At 36.3% G+C, this 12,579-nt stretch overlaps 1 pseudogene; it reads left to right on the top strand.

Annotated features, from left to right (window-relative positions):
- The first annotated feature begins 5,108 nt into the window (after positions 1-5,108).
- On the top strand, positions 5,109-5,326 carry LOC132682636 (U2 spliceosomal RNA; annotated as a pseudogene).
- The last annotated feature ends 7,253 nt before the right edge of the window (positions 5,327-12,579 follow it).

Here is a 12,579-nt window from a genome sequence, read left to right as displayed (position 1 = left end):
CATTAAAACAAAAACTTCTTTATATTGATTATCAGATCATGAAAAGTGACATGAGCAAAATAATTATTTTTGTTACATAGTTGTAATTGTAACTTTTTCCAGCCTTACGTCTAGTATCAGGTCAATGGAGTTCTTGTCAAGAATGCATGTTTTATGGCCTTATTCTTTCTTTTCTTTCTCATAATGTTTCCTCTAGTCTTATTAAAATTGCATTCTTATGGCTAAGAAATTCCTGATAACCTCAGATAAAATTCTCCTAAATGAAAAATATGGTCAGTTATAATTTTTGTAATAAAATATGGAAATATTTTAACAGAAGTATTGTTGCAGGTACAATCTTTTTGTTTTCATGCACACTACAATTTCAGACAAATAATGTTTAGAAAACATCCAATAATTTGCCACCATTTGTGATTATTTTCGGTATTTGTCAGGTGTAATTGCTAACAAATATAGAATATAGAGCTTGTCAGTATTATAATGTTCCAGTGGAAAATCTAAATACATCCAATAAAAATAGGAACTTAATTCCTTTTACAAATATTTTAGGGTTCAGTTAAATTTCAAATTTAACTTTCATCCACTCTTTGAGCTTTCAGTGTTTAATTTGTTTGGTTCTTACGTGACTTTTAAAGTAAGCTTCTTTCTTATATAACATACATATTAAAGAGTGAACAAATCACAAGTCGTACAGCTTGGTGAAACTTCACTAAGTGATCAATGTCAATGTAACTGCCACTCAGATCAAGAAATAGATCATTATGAGGTTTCCAGAAGCTCCTATCATCTCTGTTCCCCATCACTATTAGGAGTCCATTGTTGTTTTTTTCAGCTTGGAAAAAACGTCTTCACCTGCTGTCCATTTTATGAGGTGGTGTAGCATTCACATTAATTCATTCTGTGTGTGTGTGTGTGTGTGTGTGTGTGTGTGTGTGTGTAGAGAGAGAGAGAGAGAGAGAGAACATGAGTGAGAGGAAGACTGTTGATGAGTAACACTTCATCTACTTCTGTTTTAATTTGAAGATGATTCATTATATAAACCCATCTTTACACGTTCATTGATAAGGATGGCCATTATAAGAACTGGATATTTACTGTAGGTGTAGATCCTTGACACAAAGCCAGAACAACCTATTGGAAATGTCAGTGCCAATTGCTCAGAGTAATGTAGTAAAATGGGTTCCTCTCATTGCATGGCTGCAGAGTGCCAGGTGCTTGGAAATCTTAAGAAAACAAGAGGAGAGACAGGAAGTAAAGGTGCAGGGGTGTGGGAAAACCAGTAAATCATATCTTTTTTCCATCTTGAACTTAGAGCCCTGGAAAAGAAACTGGTAGAGATCTAATATTGGCTTTGATGCTGATAAAGCTAATCATAGAATATGGCTTTAATGTGCAGACCAAAGGACTTGCTAAAGAAACTTTGGATCTCTTAAAGCAAATATACTGTCCAGGGGTAACTGCTTTAAATGGACAGAGAAGAAAAAAAACTAATCCCTAGTTCTTACAGATGTTTAATAGATTAGTTTTGCTAATTAAAAAAAAAAACTTGAATCAATGCCTATCAGACCCTTGGTAATCAAGGACATATATATTCCACTCCTTATATATGGAGTGGAATAAACAAGGGATGAGAAAAGAAGACTAGGTATTACAGGGTCATTGTCATTCTGCATGAAGAAATGAAACCAGGGGAATGGAGATTCCTCCATAATATTACATGTTAGTCATAACAAATAACATCTTTACAGACTGCCTATAGGTCTAAATGCTGTCTTCTGCTGTTATCAAGATGATTTCAACTTAATGTTCAAAAACCCTTAGGTAATCACATATGCCTATACAGAGAGTAATATAATCCTCCTTAGAATATATAAAATGAATTACTTAGACAAATTAATCAGTACTTTGGTGGTCTAAATAGCACTGAAGTATTAATCACTCCTGCCTTTCAAATAAATAGAATTTAATTAATAATTTGACCCCAGAATTCCAAGAATTGTATATTTCTCTTACCGATAATGTTAAGTAAATCTAAGGTACTCTGCAGAAACAAACAAACAAACAAAAACAGGAAGAAGTAGTTCTAATATGTACAGTCTGTAAGCCAGAAAACTTGGCCTTTATTCTAGGCTCAAATTTAAAATCCATTATTAAAAGGTTGATATATGACCAGTTGGGAAGAAAAGCAGTAATCCTTAAAGCCACATGGCCTCATTAAAATAAACTATGTCAGAATAACTATTACAATTTTTTTTCTGACAAGGTTATGAGGTTGGTAGTTTATAGAAATACTAAGGACAATAAAAATAGAAATAATTGTAAGGATACTAACAATAGCAATAATGTTCACTTTCATCTTTTGAGCTCTTATGACATGAATACTAGTTTTAAAGCCATTAGAACACTGTGTGATACATGATAGCAGCTCAAAAAGTGTAAACTATTTTTATGGCTGTTATTGTTGCTATTGTTTTTTAAGGAACTTGAGGTAGATAAAAATATACCAGGTGCTATGAGCTGAATGTTTGTGTGTTCTCAAAATTCATATGTTGTAATCTTAATGCCCAAGTATTAGGCTATAACAATAATAATAATTATTATATTATTAGTATTAGGCTTTAATAATAATAATAATATAATAATTTTTATTATTATTGTATACTAGGAGGTGGGCCTTTGAAAGGCCATTAGTTCATGAGGGCAGATGCCCTATGAATGAGATTAATGCTCTTTTTTAAAAAATTTTTTTTAATGTTCATTAATTTTTGAGAGAGAGAGAGATACAGAGTGTGAGTGGACGAGGGGCAGAGAGAGAGAGAGACACAATCCAAAGCAGGCTCCAGGCTCCCAGCTGTCAGCACAGGGCCCAATGCAGGGCTCAAACCCAGGAACTGTGAGACCATGACCTGACCCAAAGTCAGATGCCTAACTGCCTAAGCCACCCAGGTGCCCTGAGATTAATGCTCTTATAAAAGAGGCCTGAATGAGTTCCCTCGTGTCTTTTACCATGTGAGGACAGAGAGAAAAGTTGGCAGTCTACAACCTGGAAAGGGGCTTTTACCAGACACAGAATCTGCCATTGCCCTGATCTTGGATTTCCCAGCCTCCAGAACTGTGAGGAATATATTTCTATTATTTATAAGCTACCCAGGTTATGGTGTTTTTGTTAGAGCAGTCCAAATAGAGTAAGAAATGGGGTATTAATAAAAAAAAATTGTGCAAAGTTCTTAATATTGTATAAATGGATTAAATGGGACAGAGTTTAGTATAAAAAGGTGAACCTGTAACTCGGTGGTATATAAAGAAATATCTTCAGTGGAATAACAAAGGTCTATGATGTAGACCCTTTTTATTCAACACTTTCATTAATGACTTTATGCAGACATGTCCATTAGTAGATAAATTAAACAGAAGGGTAGAAAATCAGGGCCCCAGGGGTTTTGTAATCCTGAAACAACATACAGGGTGCCATATATCCTTTTAAATTCATGTTTCTGTTTTCTTCATATAAATACCCAGAAGTGGAATTACTATATCATATGATATTTCTATTTTCAATTTTTTGTGGAATCTCCATACTGTTTTTCTTAGTGGTTACACCACTTTATATTCCCAACAACCATGCATGGTTCCCTTTTATCTACATCCTCAACAACACTTGATATTTCTTATGTTTTTAATAGCTCATTTTGATTTTGATTTGCATTTCTCTGATGACTGGTAATGCTGAACATCTTTTCATATACCTGTTAGTCATCTATATGTCTTTTTTGGAAAAATATGTATTTAGTTACTCTGGCATTTTTCATCAGATGGTTTTTATTTTGTTATTGAGTTGTTTGAGATCTTCATATTTTGGGGATATTAACCCCTTACTGGTTATATGATTGGCAAATATCTCCCATTCATTAGATTGCCTTTCCTTTTGTTGACGGTTTTCTTCACTGTACAGAACTTTTATAGTTTGATATAATCCTATTTGTTTATTTTCGCTTTTGTTGACTTTGCCTTTGGAGTCAGATCGAAAAAATCATTGCCAAGACCTGTGTCAGGAGGCCCACTGACTATGTTTTCTTCTAGGAGTTTTATGGTTTCATGTCTAATGTTTTTTGTTTTTTTTTTTTTTTTAACGTTTATTTATTTTTGAGACAGAGAGAGACAGAGCATGAATGGGGGAGGGTCAGACAGAGGGAGACACAGAATCCAAAACAGGCTCCAGGCTCCGAGCTGTCAGCACAGAGCCCGACGTGGGGCTCGAACTCACGGACCGTGAGATCATGACCTGAGCCAAAGTCGGCCGCTTAACCGACTGAGCCACCCAGGTGCCCCTCATGTCTAATGTTCAAGTCCAGTTGTGTTATTTTGGATCTGGCTGTCCAGTTTCCCAACACTATGTATTGAAGAGACTGTCCATTCCTCGTTGTAAATTCTTGGCTCTTCTGCTCTAAATTAACTGACCATATGCATGTGGGTTTATTCCTGGGTTCACTGTTCCATCAATCTTTGTATTTGTTTTTATGCCAATACCATACTATTTGATTATTACCACTTTGTACTATTCTTTGTCAAGATTACTTTAGCTATTCAGCATCTTTTGTGGTTCTGTACACATTTTAGGATGGTTTGTTTGATTTCTTTGAAAACTGCTTTTGAAATTTTGGTAGGAATCACACTGAATCTGTACATTGCTTTGGGTAATATAAATATTTAAACAATATTAATTCTAATACGTGAGCATGGACTATCTTTTCATTTATTTGTATCATTTTCAGCGTGTTATTGTTTCACTGGATAAGTCTTTCACCTCCTTGATTAAAATTTATTCCTACATATTTTACTGTTTTTGTTGCAACTGTAAATGGGATTGTTTTCTTAATTTCTTTTTCTGATAATTTGTTTTGGTGTATAAAAGCACAAACATACAACTTTGCTGTATTTATTAGTTCTAATAGTTTTTTGTTTTTTGCTTTTAAAGAACAACCCAAGTGCTCAAGTTCTGTTTTTTTTTGTTTTGTTTTGTTTTTAATGCAGTCTTTAGGGTTCATTGTATATAAAACCATGTCATCCACAAATAGTGGCTCTTTTACTTTTTCCTTTTCAATTTGCTTATCGCTTCTCGGCCTTTTAGCTAGGATCATGTGTAGTATCTGTTCTTATCAGTTTAATATCTAATATGTCCTCTATCCAATTTGGGTGACTTTTATTTATTTTTTCTGCTTAATCACTCTGTCTGGGACTTCCAGGGCTATGAAGAAAATTGGCTAGAGGGGCTCCTGGGTGGCTCCGTCGGTTGAGCGTCCCACTTTGGCTCAGGTCATGATCTCATACTCCATGAGTTCAAGCCCCACATTGGGCTCTGTGCTGACAGCACGGAGCCTAGAGCCTGCTTCCGATTCTGTGTCTCCCTCTCTCTCTACCCCTCCCCTGTTCATGCTCTGTCCCTCTCTGTCTCAAAAATAAATAAGAACATTAAAAAAAAGTGGCTAGAGTGGGTATCCTTCTCTTCAAGGAAAAGCTTTGAGCTTTTCACCTTTGGGTATGATGTTAGCTGAGAACCTATCATATATGGTTTTATTATGTTGAGGTACATTTTTTCTGTCCACTTTGGTTTATGTTGGTATCATAAATGGATATTGAATTTTGATGTGCTTTTTCTGCATCTGTTTAGATAATCATATGGTTTTATCCTTTTTTTGTTAATGTGGTGTATCACATTGGTTGATTTGTGGATGTTAAACTGTCTTTGGAATCCATGAGATAAATCACACTTGATCATAGTAAGTTATCCTTTAATGTATTGTTGAATTTTGTTTGCTAAGATTTTGTTGAGGCTATTTGCAACCATTTTCATCAGGGATATTGGCCTATAATTTTCTTTTTATGTGGTATCCTTGTCTGGTTTTAGTAATGCTGGCCTTGTAAAATAAGCTTGAAAGTGTTCCCACCTCTTCAGTTTTTGGAAGATTTGAGGAGGATAGGTATTCGGTCTTTTAATAGTCGGTGAAATTCAACGCTTGGATGATCTGGTCCTGGACATTTGTTTGGGAGGTTTTTTTTAAATATTTATTAATTTTTGGTGAGAGAGAGTGAGCACACACAAGCAGGGGAGGAGAAGAGAGAGAGAACGAGAATCCCAAGCTGGCTTTGTGCTGACAGCCTGGAGCTTGAACCCACAAACTGTGAGATCATGACCTGAGCTGAAATTACAAGTTGGGCAGTCAACCAACTGAGCCACCGAGGCACCCTTGATTACTGATTCAATCTCCTTATTAGTAGTTGGTCTATTCAGCTTTTCTATTTCTTCATGATACAGTATTGGGAGATTGTATGTTTATAGGAATTTATCCATTTCTTCTGGGTTGTTATATTTGTTGGTATATAATTGTTCATAGGAGTTTTTTATGATATACTTCACTTGTAACTTTTCTTTCATTTCTGATTTTATTTATTTGAGTTCTTCTTAGTAAATCCAGGTAAAGTTTTGCCACCTTTATCTTTTCAAGTAACTGGCTCTCAGTTTCATTGCTCTTTTCTGTTGTCTTTTCTAGCTGTTCTCTATTTCATTTATTTCTGCTCTGATCTGTATTTCCTTCTTTCTTAATATTTTTGGGTTTTATTTATACTTCTTTTTCTAGTTTCTTTGGGTGTCAAGTTAGATTGTTTATTTGAGATGTTTCCTCTTTCTTGAGGTAGGCCTGTATCACTGTAAACTTTCCTCTAAGACCTGCTCTTGCTGTATTTCTGTGGATTTTGAATTGTTGTATTTCTATTTTCTTTTGTCTCAAGGTACTTTTTTATTTCCCCTTTGATTTCTTCATTGACCTATAGTTTGTTCAGTAGCTTATGGCTTAATTTCCACATATGTGTGACTTTTTTCAATGTTCTTTAAATGGTTTCCATGTTTTGGGGTGCCTGGGTGGCTCATTTGGTTAAACATCTGACTTTGGCTAAGGTCATGATCTCACTGTTGATGAGTTCGAGCCCTGCATTGGGCTCTGTGCTGACAGCTCAGAGCCTGGAACCTGCTTCAGATTCTATGTCTCCCTTTTTCTCTGCCCTTTCCCTGCTCACACTGTGTCTATCTCTCTCAAAAATAAATAAACATTAAACAAAATTAAGCGATTTCTATGTTTATGCTACTCTTGTCATGGAAAATACTTCTTAAAATTTCAGTCTTCTTAAATTTATTGAGACTTGTTTAATGGCCTAAAATATGATCTATCCTGCAGAATGTTTCATGCGCACTGGAGAAAAATGTGTATTCTGCTGCTTTTGGGTAGAATATTTTGTATATATCTAGCAAGTCCAGTATGGTCTAATATATCATTTAAGACGAATATTTCCTTACTTATTTTTTGTCATGATGATCCAGCCATTGGTAAAATTAGGGTATTAAAGTCCCCTATTATTATTATACTGCTCTCAATTTCTCCTTTTAGTTCTGTTAATATTTGTTTTATATATTTAGGTGCTTTACTGTTGGGTACCTAACTATTTACAAATATATTTTGGTTTTTTGTTTTGTTTTTGTTTTTTGAGGGTTAGAAGGGCAGAGGGAGATGGAGAGAAGGAATAAGAAGGCTCCAGGCCCAGAGCAGAGACTAAGACAAGGCTTGATCACATAACTGTGAGATCATAACCTGAGCCGAAATCAAGAGTTCGATGCTTAACCACCTGAGCTGCCCAGGCACCCCACAAATGTTCTGTTTTCTTGTTGGGTTGACCCCTTTGTCATTAGGTAATACCCATCCTGGTCTTTTATTACAGTCTTTTTTTTATTTTTATTTTTTTATTTTTTATTATTTTTTTTTTCAATTTATTTTTTTTTAATTTTTTTTTTTTAACGTTTATTTATTTTTGAGAGACAGAGAGAGACAGAGCATGAACGGGGGAGGGGCAGAGAGAGAGGGAGACACAGAATCGGAAGCATGCTCCAGGCTCTGAGCCATCAGCCCAGAGCCCGATGCGGGGCTCGAACTCACGGACCGTGAGATCGTGACCTGAGCTGAAGTCGGACGCTTAACCGACTGAGCCACCCAGGCGCCCCTACAGTCTTTTTTTTAAATTTAAGTGAGCAGGCGAGAGGGACAGAGGCAAAGCGAGAATCCCAGGTAGGCTCACACTCAGTGTGGAATATGACACAAAGCTCGATCTCACAATCCTGAGATCATGACCTGAGCTGAAATCAAGAGTTGGTAGCTCAACTAACTGAGCCACCCAGACATCTCATTATGTTTTTGTTTTTTTTTAAGTCTGTTTTATCTGATACAAGTGTAGCTACCCCAGGTTTTTTTGTGGGGGGGGGGGGTGGGTGGCAGGATTTCTGTTTGCATGAAACATCTTTTTTCATTCCTTTATTTTCAGTTTGTGTGTGTCCTTACATCTGGAGTAAGCTTCTTAAAGGCATATTATACATGGGCCTTGTTTTCTTCCATTCAGCCATTTTATGTCCTGTGATTGTAAAATTTAGTGTATTTATATTTTAGTAGTTTTTGATAGATATGCACTTATTGCAGTTGTGTTCATTGTTATCTAGCTGTTTTTATACTTCCTCTCTGTTCCTCTTTTATCTTGCTTTCTTCCCTTGTGGTTTGGTAACTTTCTGTGGTGTTATGATTAGACTCCTTTCTCATTATTTTTTATATATCCACTATATGTTTTTGCTTTCTGATTACCATGAGGCTCAAATAGAATAGTGAACCTATATAATAGTCTCTTTTAAGTTGATTGCAAGTTAAGTTTGAACACACTCTAAAATGCTACATTCCCATTCTCCCATTTTATGTTTTTGTTGTAACATTTTACATCTTTTTATTTTGCATAGCCCTTACCTAATTATTCTAGTTATAGTTACTTTTACCATTTTTTGTCTAACCTTCATACTAGTTTTATACATGCTTAGCCTACTACCTTTACTCTATATTTATCTTTACCAGTGTGATTTTTACTTTCACGTGTTTTCTTGTTATTAATTTGTACCTTTTATTTTTAGCTTAAACTTAAATTTATCTTTGTTTCATTAAGGTGCTTTATTTTGGTAGGGTTTTATCATGTTCTTTGGGACATACTCCTCTCTTTCCTCATTTTACTTGACTCCGTGTTTCTTTCTATGTATTAAGCAAAATAGCTCTTTCTTCAAGGAGTGGCCTTGCATAGGACATGAACCTCACTATTTCATCTTGCTTTAGCTCTTAATTGTCTCTGGAAACTTGTGATTATCTAAGCAGCCTGATTTCTTCTTGGAAGGGTCCAGCTATTGAGGATGTGCTAACAAGATCATTGTTCCAGAGGGAGGGATCTTAGCACCTAGTTTCAGGCTGATTGGAAGCTGTACCTTAAGGCAGCATCTATTAAGGTATGAAAATATATACAGACCTATGACACCACAATTATAAATCCCCCTGGCTTCCAGACCAGGAACTCTAAAGGGTTCCCTTGACAACAGTTGAAAAATCAGGGCTCCAGACAAGTGTATAAGGTCCTTTCTGGGAGGTGCTGGCAAGCTGTAGTGCCAAGAGAGAGTGAAAAGATGGCATCTTCCAGTGTATGTTTCTGGAGAGCATGTCCATAGACTCTAGATATGTGGTAAGCCTGAAGCCCATCCCTTAGCCTGAAGCTCCAGAACAAATAAATAAGCCTTTTTTTTACAGGAAGACTAGAATTCTGTTTTAGACTACTTTCTTTGTATTGGCCTAAGGGCCTGCCAACAAGTGTTTCTGTGGTTATCTTAAACCCACAGGGCCTAGAATACAATTTATCTTGGCCATCAGAGCCAGGTGCTCAAGGGGATGCTGTGTGGGCCATGCATGTGGCCATAGGAGTGGTGTGGGGGCGAGTCATTCCCCTTGTCCTTACTCAGTCCCTGGGAGTGGCATGGGGGTAGGTTGTGCCTCTAGTGCTAGCAAGGCAGAGGGAGAATGCAATAAATTGTGTGAACCAGTGCCTCAGTCCCCACAGAAAGTTCTAACAGACACCTGCTCCTATAGAAGATGCTTTAAGATTAGCTAGTGAATCTCTTTCTCATATGGTGTTTGTGCTTTTCAAATGCTGTGTTTGCACTGAGCCCGGGGTAGTGAATCTTCAAGCAAGCCCTCAAGAGTTGAATCTCCATTCCCTACAGCCCTATGGTTCTGGATATAAGCCCTGTTGGTTTTGAAAGTCAGATGTTTTGTGGGCTTGTCTCTCAGAGGTAGGTCCCAAGGCTCAGGGACCTCATGTGGGGCACAAACACCTTGCTCCTCAAGGAGAAGCTTCATGCTTGTGAGATCCGTCCCATTTGTGGGTTGTCATGCTGGGTGTGGGGGTTTTGGGTGATATCCCATCTCTGTCTCTCCTCCCCATCTTGATGTGGCCCTTTTATCTTTTGTTGTGGAGAAGCAGCTCAGGTAGTTTTCAGATCTTTTTCAGAGGGGATTGTTGCATCTGTAGCTGTAGTCCTGTTGTGTCCATGGGAGGAGGGGAATTCCCCATGTTTCTACACTGCCATCATGAACCACCTCCTCCTATATTCTCTTGCTGTTGTGTGGAGTAGTCCATAGGTATCTATTAGGTCTAGTTGGCTTATAGTTGTGCAAGTCTTCTATTTCTTTGCTGATCTTCTGTTTATCCAGTTTGTCTATAGTTCTGTCTTATTAATGAGGCAACCTACAGATTAGCCTAATCTGAAATCACATCCCACTTGGCTTTCACTGCACCCTCTACTGTTTTTTTAGAATAACCTTAGGCTTCACTTTCTCTGGTGAAATCAATTCCTTTGGGAAGAGATTAGGAACTGTTTCTCCACAACCCTCCCCTCTAAAATCTCTAAATCCAGGGCTCTGGAGCTAAGGGTGGATACAGTGGCAATTCTTTGACCTTGAGAAAGTCATCTGAACAGGTGTATTTCAGTTTGCTCATCTGTGATATGAGGGTGTTGATGAATTGATTCTGTTCTGGTTCCAGTATTCTTTGACTGCATGTGAGGTTACATGCTTTGGTGAGACATGGAAAGTTAACACCAATGACCCCTAACCACAGATTTTGAAAGACATGATATTCAAAAGAATAAATATATAATGGAGTATAGTAAATGTTACATAAGCATTATAGAAAATAATTCTCTCCCTGCCACATTTTTACATCCTGAATATAAATCACCTATAAATTCCAATTTTCTGTTTAGCTTTCATTGCCCCCAAATAACTAAACTGTGGGAGAGAGAAGTCACTTTCCCAGTTGCAAAATATGAGGTCCGAGGAAATCCCTAGAACAGAGGGACAGATTTTTAGTGAACCGTAACATTTTAGTGTACACAAATTAAGATCTCTAATTGTAGAAACTTTAGAAGCAGAATTTCAATTGAAGAATCTGCTAAATGCAGTGAAAAAATCTAGTTGCATTATAATTCAGTGCCGACTTAGCCAATAACATTTTTAAAATGAAGCAGCAGAAAAATTGATTTCTAGCTGCAGCTGCCTTGGGTTTCTTTTTTATTGGTTAAATGATGCAGGTACAACAGAATCAAACAAGTAATTTCTGATGGCCTCTAATAGCTCCTTCCTGTACCTCTGAGCTGTCAGAAGTGGAAATAGTTGTTCTTAAGGGTAATAACATATATGGGACCATTTGTCTACTTTGAAAGCTTTATGAATCATTTTCAATGATTTCCCTTGATACCTTGTAATATCAGCTATTATGGCCCTCTTCTGTTTCTTCTTAACTCCTACCTCTATGCTCCACGGTCTTACTCATTTTGGATACAACTAAGTGTACCATCATCAGTAACTAGGTTCAGGGAATAGGTTTTATTTGTGACTTTCCCTGTAATTTATTCTCTGAATAATGGGAAAGAAAGATTTGAATGTGCTACAAAATTTTTAGGTGCTAAAACTCAGCGTAGTTGCCTCATGCAGTTAAGTAAATTTGGGTTAGGATATGATGCAGTATTCTTTAATTGCAGTTACACATTAATTTCCATAACAAAAATATTTTTAATAAAATGTGACAGTGTATTATAACATCCCATGGGCTTAGTAGCAATCAAATGAGAGCTAAAAGAAATGAGCTTGAAACAATGAATAAAAGCTGTATTTTAAAATGAAAACTTGCCAACATCTATATTTTATAACTATTTGCCATATATCCTGCAGGAAAAATACCCAACTCATTTGGAAGTGAAAAACTGAGTCAAATTAATTATTCATTATCTAGTAGATTTTTAAGTACCTTTTTAAAAAGTCATTGGGTTGAATTCAGTTAAGCTTGTGTGTTCTAAATATGAAGGTACAGTTTTTGTGTCTTCAGAAATTCAGAGTGTATAGATTCATGTAACTGCACGGTTCCAGTGGTCTCCAAGCTCAGATGTCAAAAAATGGAATTTTATATATTTTATAATTAAGCCCTAATTTGCATTATTGTATGCAACTTAGTCTAGATGTTTTCAAGAAATTCATTTCAGTTCAGGAATTTCCTGACCAAATTTAAATTCTGTTTTAAGTTTTGCACTTCTTTTTTATAATATATTTTTACGTCTTTTATTCTTTCTCATGCTGTTGTAAATTGAATTTTTTCAATAATTTTGTTCTTCTGGAAGTTATTCCT

The sequence above is a fragment of the Panthera onca genome, chromosome A1 (genome assembly GCF_046562875.1).
Source record: "Panthera onca isolate mPanOnc1 chromosome A1, mPanOnc1 haplotype 2, whole genome shotgun sequence".
NCBI classification, from domain to species: Eukaryota; Metazoa; Chordata; class Mammalia; order Carnivora; family Felidae; genus Panthera; species Panthera onca.
Note: the sequence above shows the minus strand (reverse complement) of the source record. Positions and strands in the feature narration are given on the sequence as shown.